Source organism: Mesoplodon bidens (genome assembly GCF_964165515.1).
Source record: "Mesoplodon bidens genome assembly, chromosome: 10".
NCBI lineage: Eukaryota > Metazoa > Chordata > Mammalia > Artiodactyla > Ziphiidae > Mesoplodon > Mesoplodon bidens.
In genome coordinates, this window is record NC_138172.1 from 11,240,812 (window position 1) to 11,260,081 (window position 19,270).

A 19,270-nucleotide genomic window follows, 5' to 3' on the forward strand; every position below is an offset into this window, starting at 1 on the left:
TAGCAGAAGAACCCTGACACCTCAGTGACGGAACATAATATTGGTAGAAATTTATTTCCTTCTCACAGATAGCCCAGTGTTGGTGTATCTGACCTACAACATGGTCCTGTATGTATCAGAACCACCTCTTTTTTATTTATGCCCCACCTTCCTCTATTCCTTCAAGCCTTCCTCATTGAGATGGCAAACAAAGAAAGACCATGGAGAGAAGACAAGCCTGCCTTTTTTTTTTTTTTTTTTTTTTGGCCATGCCATGCAGCATGCAGGATCTTAGTTCCCAGACCAGGGATCGAACCCGTGCCCCCTGCATTAGGAGGACAGAGTCTTAATCATTGGACCACCAGGGAAGTCCCAAGCCTGCTTCTTAATCTCTTCAGGAAGTGACACATCACTTCTACTCACATTCCACTGGCCAGAACTAGTCTTACAGTCCTGCCTGCTGCACAGGGTGCTGAGAAATGCAGTCCTGGCTAGGAAACCACTTACCAGCTAAAAGGGGATCATGAATCTTTGGAGCTCAGGTAATTTGCTGGCCACACATCCTAACCAGATGGTATGGAAAATTACAGCAGCAAGATCTACAAAGAATCCAACATGTAAAAGAGAGGAAAGAGCAAATAGCAGAATAAAGGCTGGAAAAATTAGGATCTGTAAGTAATATAAGTCTGAGGAATGGGGCAAGAAAGAACGTCTGGACCACTTGGAAAGGTAACATCAAAAGAAAGTGAAAAAAAAGATTCTGAAGTGAAACTGTTTGAAAAGAGGGAAGAGCTGAGGTTATAACTTCTTCAATCAATAATATGACAAAGGAAACTCTTTGCATTTAAAGCAACATCCTGTTTCCAGAAATTGCATACCACTTTACAGGCTGAGATATGGCACACATTTAATTGCTGTTTTTTAGAAGCACTAACTCTCTTGATTGTGTTGTGAAAACAAAACTACTGAAAAAAATCTTTTTTAAAAGCCCTCAAAGAAAAATTAATATTCATACACAGCTGTCCATTTCAAACTATGCAAGGCTGAAGTCAATAATTAGCATGTCCAGGAGAGCTGCAGCAAGTGGCCTTATTTTGAGAGTATTTTCATACAAACCTTTCCCTCTTTAATAAATCCACTTGGCACATATAAGATGAAAACAGTGGGGTAGCTTAGCAAATCAGGTTCTCGTATGTAAAGACTGTATCATTCTGGGGACACCAACCATCTGAACTTGGGTTTTATCCAGTTAAATAAGGAGGATTTAAGTTATTTTTTAAACCCTCATACAACTTAGAGCAAAACTGGGCAAGGTTCTGTGAGTCACAAATCTCAGACTTTTAGGGATGAAGAACAGCTCTGCCTGATTCGCCCCATTCCCTATTTTTTGGATGAGAAATGGAGGCTTAGAGACAGTATATGACTTGGCCAAATCACAAAAATAATTAATGGTGAAACCAGGTCTGGAACTTAGGTTTGTTGACCAAGGACCATCCCCCAAACCACCACCCATACTAATTAGCCTTGACTTCAGATCACTCCAGCAAAAAGCTCCATGCAGAGCAGCATCAGATAGTCCTAAAATTCTGGGAAATCCAGCTTGAAAACGGATCCTTAGTGCAACCTTGGGACATACGGATCTCAACAATCAACAGGCCAATGGGGATAGTGACAAGATACCAGGTAACGGGCCAAAACATGGAAGAGAAAACTATGGGGCAGCTTCCACCAGAGAAAGGTCAGGGCCTTAAGGAACACACAGACCTAGAGATGGCAAGTGTCAGTTAACTTCTGATGTGCACTGACTGTAGATTCTGGTCTAACTTTGTGCCTGCACTAAATGGACTGATTTTGCTCTAAGGCCTGGGATTCTTCCAGTTACTACTCTTTGGGAAAACTATCTCACTGTTTATAATTTGTGGTGTTCCTGGTATTCAACCATCCATTCCACAGGACTTTTCTGAATACCTATTGGGAGCCAGTGGTCAGGTGTAAAAAAGCAAATGATGAACAACACACATACTTTGCTTTTGAGAGGCTCACAGTGGACTAGAAGAAAGAGGCACAGAAAAATACCAGCATACTCTGATTTTCCTACATGCCCTCAGGCAGAAGTACAGGCTTTGACCAAGTTGCTCAGTAGAAAGGCAATATTCAACATGCAGGACCACATGGGCTTAAACTCTACCAAGAATTTAAGACTCCAATGGGTTTCCCTGGTTGCCCAGTGGTTAAGAATCCTCCTGCCAATACAGGGGACACGGGTTCGAGCCCTGGCCCGGGGAAGATCCCGCATGCCATGGAGCAGCTAAGCCCATGTGCCACAGCTACTGAGCCTGTGCTCTAGAGCCTGTGAGCCACAACTACTGAGCCTGCACTCTAGACCCCATGCTGTGCAACAAGTGAAGCCACGACAATGAGAAGCCCGTGCACTGCAACGCAGAATAGCCCCTGCTTGCCTCAACTAGAGAAAGCCCATGTGCAGCAATGAAGACCCAACACAGCCAAAAATAAAAACAAATAAATAAATAAATTTATTTTAAAAAATGAATTTAAGACTGCAGGACAGGAAAGTGCATGGTTTATGAAGCTACCCACTCAAAGGCTGGTCTGTCCCTTAGCAGCACATGCATCATCTCAGAGCTTGTTAGAAGGGCAGAATTTCCAGCCCAGCTCCAGACCTAGGGAATCGGGATCTACATTTTAACACAATCCCCAAGTGATGTACATGTGTATTCAAGTCCGATGTGCTGGATGCTATACTGGAGGACTATACTGGAGTATTACGGCTGCAACTGACTATGTCTAAGAGGCGGCTTGCCAGCCAGGATTTTTTTTTTTAAGTTGTGTTTATTGAGAAATTTTCATAAAGTGAAATTCATCCTTTCAAATGTACCAGTTGGTGATTTTGACAAACATATATAGTCATGTAACCACAGGCACCACCAAAATATAAACCAGCTGTCCGGGCGGGCTCACCCCCTCGCGCCAGGGGAGGCGGGCTCTGATAGCCCACAGAGCAGGGGCTACCCTTCCAGCCCTCCTAGCTGACACTGTGCTCCAGTTCCTGCTTGGATTTACTCTTGGCAACGTGGTGGCAAGAACTACGGGCTCAGAACTATGACATACCAAAACTGGCTAAAAAACTTGAAGAAATTAAAAAGGACATGGAAGCCAAGAAGAACTCCCCTAGTTCAGGAGGCCAACTCCAGCACTGCCTCCTGGATAAACCAATCCTACTGTTCTTGAGGGCCTCCTTTACCATCTGAACCAAAAGCTTTTGTTTTCGTCTCCAGCCTCAGCAATTTTCTTCTTTGCGAGACCCTGCATTGCCTTACAGCACAAATGGGGCCACAAGTTAAGAACAACCCTTACTTTTCCAACATCCTCACTTCTTCCCTTCCTCCTTCCAGCCACTTGGGAGGTTGTGAAAATGGAATTATGGTGTTAGATTAGTAAACATGACCTTTAATTAATAGTCTCTTCCTTATTCTTTGGGATTTCTACTACCGTTTTCAAAAGAAAAATTGATGAGTTTTACATAGCTGATGAGATATAAATAATGCTGATTTCACAATCTAGCAATTATATTGGGTGTTTAAACCTTTGGTACTAAATTATGTTGTTTCAAAGTAGTAATCAAAATGAAAATCTAGAAGCCAGTTTCTGGTGAATTATCCACTAATTTTATATTGTTGACAGGAAGCTCCATAGTTGCTAATTTAACCAATAAATCAATTTGCTATTCATTAACCAAGAAACTCTGTTCTGAGAATCCTATAAGGAACTGGGGAATTTAGAAGTATTTAAAGTAATGGCCTTTGTCCTAAGTAGAATTCGTAGTCTAGTTTGCATGTGTTTTTCTTAATGATGCATTTGATCTGGCTCTATTCTCTCATAAGAATCATACTTATTTTATGGGATTACAGGCACATTTGTCATTACATGGTAGATAAATGAGAGGGTCTATAAAGGAAATTTTATGCCTTTTACATTTAAAAAAATGTATTTACATTATGACTTCATAGTGATTCTCATAAGATGACTTTTTGTGTGTTTTTTTCTGCAACCATAAATTACTCTTGTAATTTTTCAAGTGTATAATCCGTCCATGATTTTTTTTAATTGAACAAAAAGTTTAAATACCTAAATTTTCCCCTGGGTCAGTACAGAGTGATCTGCGTTGTCCCCCAGCGCCTAGTTCCTCTCCCTGGAGTCAAGCACTTGCTAGTTTCCTGTATCCTTTTGCGAAAGATTTTGTGTCGGATCAAACACATGTACATGGGGGTTTTTATACAAATGATAAACTATATACAGTGTTTTCCCCAGTGGAGGTCATTCCATATCAGTAGGTAAGGAACAAAGAACCTCTTTGCTTTTTTGGCTACATAAGGTTCTACTGAATGAATATACCATAATCTATTTAATTTGCTCCTGAGGAACGTTTAGGTTGTTTCTTATCTGTTGCTATTACAGTGATAACCCAAAACCTAATGTTATTGTACATATCTGTGCAGGGGGATAGCTCCAAGCTAAAGTCCTGGAAGTGTAATTTGCACTAAATATAAATAAAGGCCCATTTCATTGGGTGTTTTATTCCAGAGGGCTTGTTGGGCAGCTTCACTGATGACGCCATTTCTGAAGACATTTTAGCAAAATTAGTAAACTGGAAGAATGGTTTAGAGACCATTTTTTCAGACAGTGATGCCACTGATACAAAATGTGATTATAAGATGAAGTGATTCTACTTCTCTTTGAAAACATGGATCTTTCATACTTGGAGATAAGTTTTGTCCCTGTCAGTTTGTACTGGTGTGTGAGACAGGTTAGGATCATATTAAGGTTTGACTTCTCCCTTGCAGTGTGATCAGGGGCAAGCAGCTTATTTTTCTGAAACTGTTGTGTTCTTGTAAGATGTGGATGCAATACCTACCACATAGGACTTCCATGAGAAACAGTTGAAATAATGTATGTGATGTGTAGCACAGTGCTTTGCAAATTGTCCAATAAATAGTAGATATTAGTCCAAAAAAAATAGTTGTCACTCCAAAATGTGTCTTTGTGCCTTTTTGCTGTCTATACCCTCCCCCTAACCCTAGTCCCTGGAAATCACTAGTCTACTTTCTGCCACTAGAGTTTTGTCTTTCTCAGAATGTCATATAAATGGAATAAGACAGTACATAGCCTTTTCCATCTAGGTTCTGTTACATAGTCTAATGCTTTTGAAATTCGTCCATTTTGTTGAAAATATCAGTAGTTTTTTCTTATTGCCAAGTAGTATCCAGTTGTAAGCATGTATCACCATTTGTTTAGCCATTCACCAGATGATGAACACCTGGAATGTTGCCATTTGGGGGCTAGTACAAATAATAGTACAGGTCTTTGTGTGGGCCTGTATTTTCCCTTACCTTAAGAAAGGTGTGAAACTAGGAATGGAATTCCTGGGTCATTTGGTAAATATACGTTTAACTTTATAAGAAATTGCCAAGAGAGTTCAAGATGGTAGCAGAGAAAGATTCTGAACTCATGGTCTCCCACAGACACAATATAGCTACAATTACCTATGTAATAAGTCCCTCTGAAAGGGACCTGGAAACTGGATGAACACAGCTTCCACAGAAAGTGTCAACAGACAGCATCAAGATGGGTAGGAGGGGCAAAAGATGGTCTCATGAAAGGAAAAAACCACACCACAGCAGAGGTGATCCACAATCAGGAGTGATCACCAAGGTATGAATCTTTTCCCTGAGAAGCGAGGCTTTTGAGCTCCACATCAGGAACTCTGATCCCTAGATCCTGCAGAGAGATGAGCCCCCAAAACACTTGGCTTTGAAAACCAATTCGGCTTTGAAAACCAGTGGGGAATATGCTCAGGAAAGCTAAAGAACTGCAGGGAACAACAACAAAAAACCTCTTAAAGGGCCTGCGTGCAGACTCACTTGGCCTGAAAACCAGTGTAAAAATAAAAACCAGTGGAAAACACACTCTCCAGCGTTTATTGTTTCTAGATTTTTTGTTGATGGCCATTCTGACTGGTGTGAGATGATATCTCATTGTAGTTTTGATTTGCATTTCTCTAATGATTAGGGGAGGTTCTTATTTGAGATCTGGTGCCTCACTAGGGATGAGTGAGAACTAACCCCACCCACCTTCATATACACTTTAAGGAGTCCTCAGTTACAAAGAATGAGCTGCTTCCTTCAATGATCATGAAGTGGGAAACCCAATCGTGTTCTGGTTATATCCTGTGATCTTCCTATAGGCCCTCAAGTAGAAGTACAGATCTTGACCTAGTTAATCAAGATAAAGACAATATTCAATATCTGGGGACTATATGGGAAATCCGATTACTCCCCAAGGATATAGGATTCCAAAATAAGAAAACACATGGTGTGGTATAAAGCCATTTACCCAATGGCTGCAGCACAAGCATTATACAGAAACTTGTTAGAAGTACAGAATATCCAGCTCTGCTCCAGACGTAGGGAAACACGATCTATCCAATACATTTTAACAAGATCCTAAGTGATGTATGTGGACATTCAAGTTTGATACAGAGCCCCAAACCTAGAGTCTAACAGCCATCTCAGATGTTTACAAATTTTACAATTATAGACCCACAACTTTGCAATTGTAGGACTCATTCTTCTCACCTGTCAAATGGGGATAATTATCCCTATCATTATTGTAGTGGAAATTAAATGAGATGTCAAAAGTGAAAGTGTAGCCTACATGATAATGGGCATGAAATTATTAAGCAATAGTGATGATCTGGGCCTATGTGGCTTTCAGGGGATTGGTGTTATACAGGACGTGTCATGGCACTTTGCAATGTAAGATCCATTTTCAGTCCCACCTCCAAACAGGAAGTGACTCTTCCCACCCAAAAGAGTCTGAAATGAAAAGAAACAGAAATGAGAAGTGGAATAACAAGGCAAACAGAAGAAAGGAGAGGAGGGTATAAAAGACAAGACTGGGGAGAAAAGAAAATAAGTAGATGAGGGATGAAGGAATAAATACGTCTTGGCCCTCTGGTTCCCAGGAATGTACTTTCTCACTCTTTTCCAGTGCCTTTTGGCTCAGGGAGTGAACTGAATTTTTTCTAGGTGTTTAGAGAACCTAGTGACCCCTAACATTCTCTTTAGACCATTTCTCTCTTGCAAGGGATAGTCATACCCATACAAAGTTCCAACAGAGATACTGCCCTAATCGGTTCTGTTCAAGGATGCCTTCAGCATTGTCCATTCACCAGAACACTTTAGAAAATGTCCAAGATGATAATGGTCAATATTTTATCATGAATGCTAGTTCTAAGACCACTGGTAGAAAATTCTAAAAGTATATTGGGAGAAGCACCAGAGTCACTGGGAGAAAATTCCAGAAGTATATTAGGAGAAGAATGTTCAGCCTGAAACACCAACTATTTCCTCTGTTACAGACTAGTTATATGAACACTGCAGAGTGAGGGGACCTCTCCAAATTGTAACCTTCTAGTCTAGGAAATGAGCACAGTGGGCAATGTGTTGTCTTCAGCTCTTTCCTGGCTTCAGGATTATATGATTTCAACTGTGATGTACACCTGGCAATTTCCTAAGACTATATAGAGACTAGCATGGTGCTAGCCAAACAGAACGGACCTCTGAAAAAAATAAGGAAACAAGCATGGTTGGGAATAGATGGGAAGTGGGGGTGAAGAGGTTAGAGGGAGGTACCGAAGGATGGAGTTGACTGGTGTCCAGGAGGGTTCTGAATTATCTAAACAGATGGGCATGAATATTACCAGCTAGGAGCAATTCCTATTGCTTCCCACATGACGAGTGAGGGTTGGTGCCCCAGCTGTGCCAGCAGCTGTCTGCCATGAGGCTATATACCCAGCTAAATGGGAAATCTTTTCTAGAATTGATGAGCCATACTCAAGCAGCAGCCAGAGCTCTGAAGCTCCACATCAATCATCTCACCTCTCACACACTCCTTTCCTTGAGCTGGACAAACAAATGCAAGGGGGTCTGAACTTCACTAAGTCGTTTCCTCTCCAATTTGCATACTAGCCACACCAGCTCTTGATCATAATACTGCCCTCTCTATGAGATATGCAATTTCCAGTTGACGAGTGTAGTATCTGAAATGAGGGAGTGTAGTAAACACTATTAATTCAAATCTCAGGGAATGACCTTAATCTTTGAATAAGAGAAGTATACCAGGGAACTAGAAATCTAGGTTCAGAGACTTTCAACATGGGAAGACCTCTTGAGGATGCTCAATTTCAATCTCCATCGTTTTACAAATGAAGCAAGAGGGATCAAGGTCACACCATGTACTGGTGGAAGGAATGACATTTGAATCCAGATTACATTACCAGCACTGTAGTTCTGCTCCTGCCACTCTCTTACTAAAATGCATTCCGCCTTCTCTCTGAAGACCAATTCTGGCAGTTATAGAAATTATGACTTTGAGAAAGTCACCTAACCTATCTCAGCCTCATGTTTCCTCATTTGCAAATGGGGATCATTACAGCTATATTAAAGCAGGGTGAGAGTTAGTACAGGGAAACACTTCACATAATTCCTGGCACATAAGGGGCCTTCAGGCAACTGGGGGAGAGGGAGGGAGTTTTAATATGACTGTACTTCTCTGCCACAAAGCTATTAATACCTTAGCATACTCCCCGCCGGTGGCTTTCCTCTAGTATAACAGTACTCAACTGTAATCACAGTTTACGGGTACTGTTGCATGTTGGTATATTCATGGTGCTGTGCAATCTTCTTAGTCCTCATCTAAATAGACTTATGATATTTCACTGAGTGGCTTACACCCTAACTGAAAGCACCATTACCCTACTGTTAGGTTGTTTCCCATTTTTTGCCTTTAGAAATTTATCTGCCACAAAATTTTTAATGCACCTTTTTATGGACTGGTTTTATCCACATTTTGAGTCAGTTCCTCAGGCTCAATTCCCAAAAGTAATCACTTTGGTTTTTTGAATATAAATAACTCTCTGAAATTATATTTTACTGTAAGAAATACTTAAGTCACCACAGTCATATACACAGAGCTGGGTTTATCAGATTCAGAATTCTTCCACACACACACAAATACACATATGTGCTCAAAAGAAACAACATGCAAACCTCTTAGAGACAATAACAGAATATATTTGGATCGAAACTATTTTCAGAGGCATATTTAAGCACAAGGGAAGAACAGGACCTATAAAGAATTTGATAGCTTTGTGTTAAAGGCAAGAACGGTGCAGACAAATGCAGTATGGCTCAGCAAAGGAATAAAATGTCTGAGGATAGGGTTTACAGGGAAAGATCTAAAAGTAATACATACGAATAGCTTGATTCCACCACAAGTAAAGAAGGGAACTCAAACAACCTCTAAGCTTGAAGTAAACAACAGAGTGTCAAGGAGACATTCATCCTGTTTTGCATTTCATCTATTTGCTTAAAAAAAATTGAAAGAAGTTTCTATAACGCATCTCCCTCTACTCCCCCTTGCTCACTCCACTAATATTAAACGTAATTATTTGGCTTAAGTAAGAATGGAGGAGGAACAGGAGTTATTTTTCTCACTCATGAATGAATCATATCTACTCCTTCCACTCTGATCCCTTCCTCCCCTGTCAAACTATCAAAAAACAGGGAGCTGGTGAGAGAATGACCCGCAGTTATCATTTCGCTACAGTTTCACAATCTAACAAATATGGAATTACTGCTTCTTCCTCTTCTTTCTGATACTCCTTACAGACTCTGATGTGGACTGTGGGACAGGTTGGCCTGCCTTATAACCCGGAAGAGGAGACAATGTGAATGTGCCTGCCTTATGGAATGTGTCTTTTATACGACGTCTGGAAAGCATATCACTATATGTACTACCATGCCATTTGAACCTGCTATGTAATCGGTACATAGAGCTTCAAAACACCAGTCAGTGACAACTTTTAAGAAGTGAGATTCAACAATGCCACTTGACTTGTGTAATTCAGACAAAGATTATAAAACAGCAATCCAACACATTTTCATAGAAAGCACATCAAATAGCACCATTTGTAAGCGAAATCATAAAGGAAACAATTCAAGAGAGCACCTGTGAAAAATAAAAAAAAAAATACACAGACACAAATGTATTTGAAAAGGGCCCTGGTCAAATCTATCTTACTATTTATGAACTGGTTAAAGAAAATGAGAAATGACGTATGATTTAGGTCCCTAAGGCCATGATATTAAACTTCCTGTAACCCCAGAACCTTTTCTCCATACAAAATCTTACTTAGACATTGAATGTATAAAGCAAGTCAGAGAGGCAGGGTGAAGGTCGGTGCATGAATTTTGGAGTTCCACAAACACAGGGTCTGAGTTAACGCCACAGAATCCCCAAATGTTTGGGGAACATGGCTTGAAACCAGAGTCCTAATAGAAGCTGGAAAAGGGATGAGTTTGGGGGTGGGAGTGGTGGCAGGGGAAGAAAGAGAATCTGGAGAAAGTACTTAAAATAGAAGGGAAAGTTAAATGGAAGAAAAAACACTAAATAGAGAAAAGAGAGAGAGAACTTAGAAAGGTCAGTGTGATTTAATGTCAACTCTCTCAATTCCCTGCACCTAGAAGGTGCTTTTAGATTGCTCTGATTGTTAGAACAGAAAATTCTTTTTGAGATCCATGAAAAAATGGTGTCAGATGATGGCAATGGATCAGACAACTTAGAGCTAAAGCAATGGTAGGATAGAGCCACATTTCATGTACATCTCAGTTTTCAACCTTAAGAAAAAAAAAACCCTCTGAAATAAATGCAATGCGGATTCCAAACTCCAAGTTCAAGGGAAGGCCTTCTATACAGTGACCCAAACATATCCCAAGATACACCCAGGAACAAACGTTGAAACTATTATCCCTACAATAGAAGCAGCAGAGCCACCAGTGATAACACTCAGCCGTGCATGCAAGTCCCTTCACTATCATCTCCACAGGGTGGGAATTTTGAAGGTCCCCCCCATACCTGCTCCGTCCCACTGCCCATATACCACTGAGCCAGCCACATCCATCCTCCATGACCATTTGAGAGCTCTAACTCTCTTTGCCTAAAACACATTTCTCACATCTGTTTTGCCCCTTTGATATACCATCAAATATCAGATACAGCTGCTCCATCCTCAGAGGTGACGGCACGCTTTGTCCCATCTGTCGCTACTATAGGGTTTATCATAATATTGGATAATCATTTGGGTTTTTTCCCTCTTTCATTAGATAGGAAATTGTACAAATACAGAGATCGTACTGTATTCTTGGTATCAGCACACTGTCTGGCATATAGTGGTCATGAAAACTCTTGAAAAATGATTAAAAAACAACATCTATTGAGAGTTTTTTATATGTCGGGCACTGAGCCTATGTACTTTACAACAATTATCTCATTTTATACTCATCACAAAATATTTCTTTTTATTGCCATTTTACAGATGTGCAAACTACAATATGGAAGTATTAAACGCCTTGACCAGTTACATGGATTCACTATGCTAGGACTCAACTAACCCTAACCTAAGCAGTCAAACTCCAGAGTCTGAGCAGTTAACCACTAAGCTGAATGAGTAACAAGCCAGAAAGCAAATCAAGGTAAAACAGGGCAAGGTTGGGCAATTTTGAGTCTACTTTAAACCCAAACATTTTAAGTCCAGCATAATGTTAAAATTCTCCCTTTGAATCTTACAGCACTTCTGCTCTTTCTCTTCCTGTCTAGCCATCATTTTTACCACTGTGCCTTACATAAATTTGATGCCATAAGAAATTCTGAAATATGGGACTTCCGTGGTGGCACAGTGGTTAAGAATCCGCCTGCCAATGCAGGGGACACAGGTTCAGGCCCTGGTCCAGGAAGATCCCACATGCCGTGGAGCAACAAAGCCCGTGCACCACAACTACTGAGCCTGCGCTCTAGAGCCCGCGAGCCGCAACTACTGAGCCCACATGCCACAACTACTGAAGCTTGCATGCCTAGAGCCCGTGCTCTGCAACAAGAGAAGCCACCACAATGAGAAGCCCACACACCGCAACGAAGAGTAGCCCTCGCTCGCCGCAACTAGAGAAAACTCGCACACAGAAGCAAAGACCCAATGCAGCCATAAATAAATTAATTAATTTAAAAAAAAAGGAAATTCTGAAATAAGCATAATGCCTCTTCTCAACTCAAGAGCTTGAATGTGTAACACTATAGTGACTTTATCTACTTAGCCAATGGATGGACAGATGGATGAATGGATAGATGGATGGGTGGGTGGATAGACAGGTAGATGGGTACGTGGGTGGGCAGAGAGCTGGGAGGGTGGATGGATAGGTGAATTAGTGGATGGATGGGTGGATGGATGATGAATGGATAACCCAGGGATCCCATCTCTGCCATTCCTCAAAATAAAAGCCAAAGTTTTGGTAGAAGTAGCAAATGACACAGAAAGAAAAGAACAAAGGCTGGCTTTGATTCTCAGATCCAAATAACAATAACCTCTCTAAATATTATTTTCATTCTGGCTGTGATCTCAATGGCCATTTTGAGTTCAGAGTCCCAAACTGCATATATTCATGGGTGAGTCATTGAGTTTATGACCTGATGTGAGTCACTCTGCCTTAAGTGAAATGCTAGTTTTGATCCCTTCCTTTTGGAAAGAGTTCTGAAATTATGATGAAAGGTAAGGTTTACTTGCAAGGATACGTATCCAGCAACTCTTGGCGCCTGCCAAACACTTGCAATCAACATAAACATAAGCTGCCTCTTTTCTGATTCAAAAAAAACAAAGCGATTGTCAGGTATCAAAAGCAAATAGCAATAGATAGCACATGTCCTTTAGGTAAGGCATTCTTGCATGGAGCCAGCAGCAATTTTCAAGTACCATTGCTCTTGGGTGTCCTTACCAATAGCTTCCAAGGATCTGTTCTTTCTTGGCATTTAAAAGAGAGGAAGCAGCACACACACACACAAATAGTTATTGAGCTTCTATAATTGGCTGTGCTATGGGCTTTTGAGGATACAGTAGTCCATGAGGCAAGCATAATCTCTGTTCTTATGGAGCCTATAGTTGCATGAGAAATCAGCTATGAAGAGTCAGCAGCGTGATGGGTGCTCTAGTAAAGACATGTAGGGTGATATGTGGGTAACGTAACATTATGTAACCAGAGGTCCCACATAAAGGCCAGGGAAGTCCCCCACTGGGAATGTGACCCTTAAGTTAAGGATAAATAGGTACCCACTGGGCAGAGAACGGTACAGAGTGGTATTCCAGGGAAAGGTTACAAGATGGGCAAAAGTGCTAAAGCTGGAAAAAACAGAGCATATTTAGGACTCTGAAAGAAGTTCAGTGAGGCTAGAGCACAGAGAAAGTGGAAGAGAGGCAGGGAATTAGGCATCGGAGAAGGTTCATTGTTTATCAGGTGATCAGTACGAATGGATTGAGCTCGTATCATGTATAAATTCCTGTGCTGTATCTTGGTATAGTGTCAGAGGAATGTGAAATGATATATTAATTCAGTCTGGCTTTGGGCTTTCTTCCTTACCTCCTTGATCAACCTGTCACTGACTCCCTGCTGATTCAGTGTGTTTTGGGCCTATCCATGAACAATGTTCTTTTTCCAAAATGCTTCCATATCCTGGGATAAAAGGAGTCAATTTTCTATAGACATCAGACCTTTCTGTGTTGTCACAATTTTTATAGAAGCAGCATGAGTTCATCAAAACAACCACAGAAGAAAAAACCTTGAGGCATGTCGCCTAAGTATATGGTATGATTATTAATTCCATATTTTCTCTATTTACCCTCATTTTTAGACTCTGGGTGATAAAAAAAATAACATCTTATTTACAGAGTGCTTCATGTGTATAACATTTTTATATAGTATTTTTTCTTTGATTTGAACCAGTCAACTTGGGGAGGCATTTTTATAGGTGGGGAAACAAATGTAACAAGGTCATATAATTTCCCCTAAGACCATGCTAGTAGAATAAAAAACAAGACCGGAACCTTCTCTCAGCCCCATATTCTTTCTTTTCATAAAGGTGTTACTCAAAATGTGATCCATACAACATCTACTGAACGTACAGGTTGCAGAGTCTTGCCACATAGCTGTCACCTCAAACATCTCCAGAGCTTTCTAAATAATTCTTTGGGCACACTGAGAGTTTTCGGACACTGCTATTCACCAAAATCCATCAGAAGAATCTGTTTCAAATAATTGTCAGAACATATTTTAAAAAAATACCATTGTCCAAAATCCATAGTAGAATATGCCTAAACGCATTACATATAATCACCATAACCTGAAAACTATCCAAATGCCCATCAAGAATAAACATTGCTATATTCATTCACATAATGGAATACCACACTACAATAAACATGAAAGCTCCATAAGAACATGCATTGTTAATAACTCTCACAAACATAACACTGTATAAATTAGACACAAAGTAGTACATACTTTTTTTTAATATATATACTCTGATTCCAGGTTTATATAGTAAAAAACAGGCAAAACTGGCCCATGCTTTTGCAAGTGGGGTTGGTGGTTACCCTGGTGGCTGTGGGCATTTTGGGTAGTGGACGACCAGAAGGGGAGGGCTCTGAGCATGCTGGCAGCGTTCTGTTTCTTGATTTAGGGGCTGCTCACGTGGGTACGTTCAGTTTGGAGAAATCCATGCAGAAGCACACTTATGCAATGTGAACTTTTCCGCACGTGTATAACACTTCAGTGAAAATAAGTTTAAAATGTAATAGAAGCTCTAGTACATATATACAATGGAATATTACTCAGCCATAAAAAAAGGATGAAATAATGCCATTTGTAGCAACATGGATGGACTCAGAGATTATCATACTAAGTGAAGTAAGTCAGACAGAGAAAGATAAATACATGCTATCACTCATATGTGGAATCTAATTTTTAAAAAATGATACAAATGAACTTATTTACAAAACAGAAACAGACTCACAGATTTTGAAAACAAAGTTATGGTTACCAAAGGGCAAAGGTGAAGGGGGATAAATTAGGAGCTTGGGATTAACATGCACACACTACCATATATAAAATAACCAACAAGGACCTACTGTATAGTATGGGGAACTCTACTTGATATTCTGTAATAACCTATATGGGAAAAGAATCTGAAAAAGAAAGAATATATGTATATGTATAACTGAATCACTATGCTGTATACTTGAAACTAACACGACATTGTAAATCAGTTATACTCCAATAAAATTTTTAATGTAATAAATACCACTCAAGTTTAAAAGAAAAAAAACTAGAAATAAGTTTAAAACAAAAACTAGAAACAAGTTTACAACAAACACAGGGCTTTCCTCCTTCAAGACTGACCCCCACCTATGAGCCAGCACCAATGGCCCAGAATATGCCAGACATCTATCTTCCTGATATGCCTGCCTGTATTCTTTCCCAGACAAGTCTCACCCTCATCCTAGCAATAGCTTCACTATACCTTATTATTTTTATCAGGTTTTCTGGTTATAAAAGCAAAATCTGTTCACTGAAAAAAATCAGAAGCTACAGCTAAGCATAAAAGCTGAAATCCTATACTACCAGTTCTTCCACCACAAAATAACCACTATATATGGGTGTTAGTTTATTTTCTTTCAAACTCTTTTTTCCTGCGCATACAAATGCACTTTTTTTTTTTTTTGCAGTATGTGGGCCTCTCACTGTTGTAGCCTCTCCCGTTGCGGAGCACAGGCTCTGGACACGCAGGCTCAGCGGCCATGGCTCACGGGCCCAGCCGCTCCGCGGCATGTGGGATCTTCCCAGACCGGGGCACGAACCCGTGTCCCCTGCATCGGCAGGTGGACTCTCAACCACTGCGCCACCAGGGAAGCCCCACAAATGCACTTTTGACACAATTAGGATGGTCTTACTGATCATTTGATACCCTGATTTTTTTCACTCAGTGTTATATTGTATTTTCCAATTCATCACAAATACTTAAAATTATTATTTGGAGTGTTCATTATTTATCAACTGATATTGTGAGTCTACTGAACTCCCTTCATGTGTAAACCCCTGCCTTGTATATTGTTTCAGAGTTAAAGACATAGGAAACCCAGACCATAACCTCAAAAACTTTTTAAAGACTGTGTATGATCTTTGGTAAAAAAAAAAAAAAAAAAAAAAAAATTCCTTAATCTCTCAGAACCTATTTCCTAATATCTATAAAGTGTGTGTGATAATACCATTTCAACAGCATATGAGAGAATTGAGACAATACACATGAAATGCTTAGCATTCAGTAGGTAAAAAGTAAATAGTAGTTCCCTTAGAGAAGTATGTATAGGGAAAAATTACTAATACTAGGAAATAGACATAAAACTGGACATTTACCAGGACAGGAGGGAATGTGAGAAGAAAGGATTTACTGTAAGGTGGAAGCTTGCTACTCCCAGTATCGTTCATGATCCAGTAGCATCAGCATCACCTGGGAGCTTGTTAGACATGTAGAGATTCCAGCCCTGCCCAGACCCGAGCCAGAATTTATATTTTAACAATATTCCTGGGTGACATGTACGCCAGTTAAAGTTTGAGGAGCACTAAGGCTAGACAGGTTCTTGATGACTGGCAAAAATCAGACACTCTAGGAGAAGATGGGGGCAAATGGCATTCCATGGATGGGAGAGAAGGGAAGAAGAGTCTCATACGCGAAAATACTGAAATGTTCTTAGCAGGCACTTTACTGGGGGTACAGTGAAAGATGAAGCTGGACTTATCAACCAGGATCATATTATCCATGGTCTTGGATTCTAGGCAAAGAGGTTTTGCCCTTATCTCTCCTCTAGTCTAATGCCTCTACACCTCTCCCTCACAAGTTCTTTTATTCAATATAGCTACAAGCCTATAAAAACACAAATTTTAAAGCATGAGCCACTGACCAGCTGGAATGGAAACCTGGTAAGCTGGCTGGAAATATATATTCCTGGGCAGAAGACCAGGAAATGGGCAGAAGACCTAACTAGACATTTCTTCAAAGAAGATATACAGATTGACAACAAACACATGAAAGAATGCTCAACATCATTAATCATTAGAGAAGTGCAAATCAAAACTACAATGAGATATCATCTCACACCAGTCAGAAAGGCCATCATCAAAAAATCTAGAAACATGGGCTTCCCTGGTGGCACAGTGGTTGAGAGTCCGCCTGCCAATGCAGGTCTCTAAGGGTAGGGACCTATAACTGAAAGTTTGAGGACCACTATTATTATCCAGTGTCTCTCATAAGGACATACTCTATGTAGTAGCCACAGTAAAAAAAAAAAAAAAAAAAAAAAAAAAAAAATTATCTTTAGAACTCCATTCCCTAACTTTAAAACAATCACTAGGAATATCCATATGCATTCCTTAAAACTAAAGATCGTTACCAATTTTCCCTGTATGCATAATACCAAGAGCAGCAACTGGTGTTCAACAAGCTTTTGTTGAATGGATAAAGGCATGAATGAACCAATGACTAAGTAGTTGATTTCAGAGGTAACTGAAGTAAACAATGATGTATAGAAGTTACAGCTACATTTTCATAATAAAAGTAATGAATAATTAAATTAACTGTATTCATTTTCAGAAAGAATAACTCAAAATTACCTACAACTAACTTCTCTTAAAAAAAAAAAGACTTGAAATTGATCAACATCCAACCAATTAAGATTTCTTACAAAACGGAACTTTTCCACTATGGATGAGAAAATATTGTTTTTGTTACAGTAAACAGTAGTTTGATTTGGAGCTTGGGGGATACTAGGAATTCCTCTGTAAAACATGGTGTGCATCTGAATGAGATTTTAACCAGGTCTGGGGTCGGGGCTCAGCGCAGGACCGTCAGAGTTCATCAACATGCCGCTCTCCTTACCGTTCCAGGAAAAAGCAAAGAATTATTGATGTTATCTGGAGTTTTCTCAAATAATCATCTCAGAAAATAACAAGTATGGACCAGGTGAAAATTCAAAGAATTTGGTATGTATTAGAGTAAAGGACAAGATAAAGGAGAAAATATTTCTTCACATTAGCAAGGATGAATTGCATAGAACAAGAGGGAATTCAAGTCACTGTATTGAAATAGCTCACTTCAAGTGTTGATAATGGTTACTAACCAGTGTCACACCCCATTTAAGCAAACAGCAGCATGGGAGCCTACAACAGAGAAATAAATCTTTTGCAGTCTATGTCAGGATGCTTAGCTCTGCAAAGACAAGAAAGATGCAGCTCAAACTGCTTAAGCAAAAATGCAAATTAAACCAGAAAAGTTATTCACGCTTCTGAAAACTGCAGTTATTTTCAGGCTTTATGCAAAGCTTGACTTAAGCTTCAGACAATGTCATCAAGCCCCAGGATCCCAGTACTGTCCTACTGCTCTTCCCCATCTTGGCTTAACTCTCAGGCTCCATATGGTACCAAGATGGCTTCCAGCAGCTTAAGACCGCCAAAGCTTCGAAGGTTCAAATCTAGTAAGAAATGAGCTTTTCCTCCCAATAATGCTGGAATTCACTTTAATTACACCACTCTGCTCATCTTGAACTAACTACCTAGGCTAGAGTAGGGTGAAATCACACTGATTTGGCTGGACCTGGGTCATGTGTTCACATCTGGATGAACCACTGAAAGCATGGGGATCCAGTGCCCTCAGAGGGCAGGCTCACGTCTTCCACCTCTGGCCTCTGGAGTGGAGCCCCACCCAACAGTCAGGGACTAAAAGCAGGGATGAAAAGAGTCCCCCAAAGGAGACTTTAGGTTTCATGATCGGAGGAGGAGGAAATAGATTCTGGGCCGGCAAAGAGAGCAAACATATCCTAAAATGGTATTCAGGCAACAGCTTTTACAGGCCATATTTGACACCAGCAGTTATCCTAAGGCATTATATTTGGCATTCACGGTAGGATGAGACATACAAACAGAGCAGTCATCTTTCGTGGAATAACAGAGCATCATTCTCTGCTGCTTAAAATGCATGAATGGCCAAGACAAACTGAAACATGTCCATGGGTCTTACAAGCTTGAAGACTTGGCCTCTGTTTCTCTCATCATTCTCCATGTGCCTACTCTACAGTCTACGACACTCAACTTTCTTTTCCTTGGAAGCACTCCTATCTCTTCCGTTCTAGGCTTATGCAAATGCTGTTTTTCTGCTTGACTCACATCTGCCATCCATTTTGTCTGCTCCAAATCCCTCACACATCTCACCCCTTCACTGGGATAACTCTTACCTATCCCTCTGCTCTTCTCTTCAAGGAAGCCTAAGTCTATGTCCACGT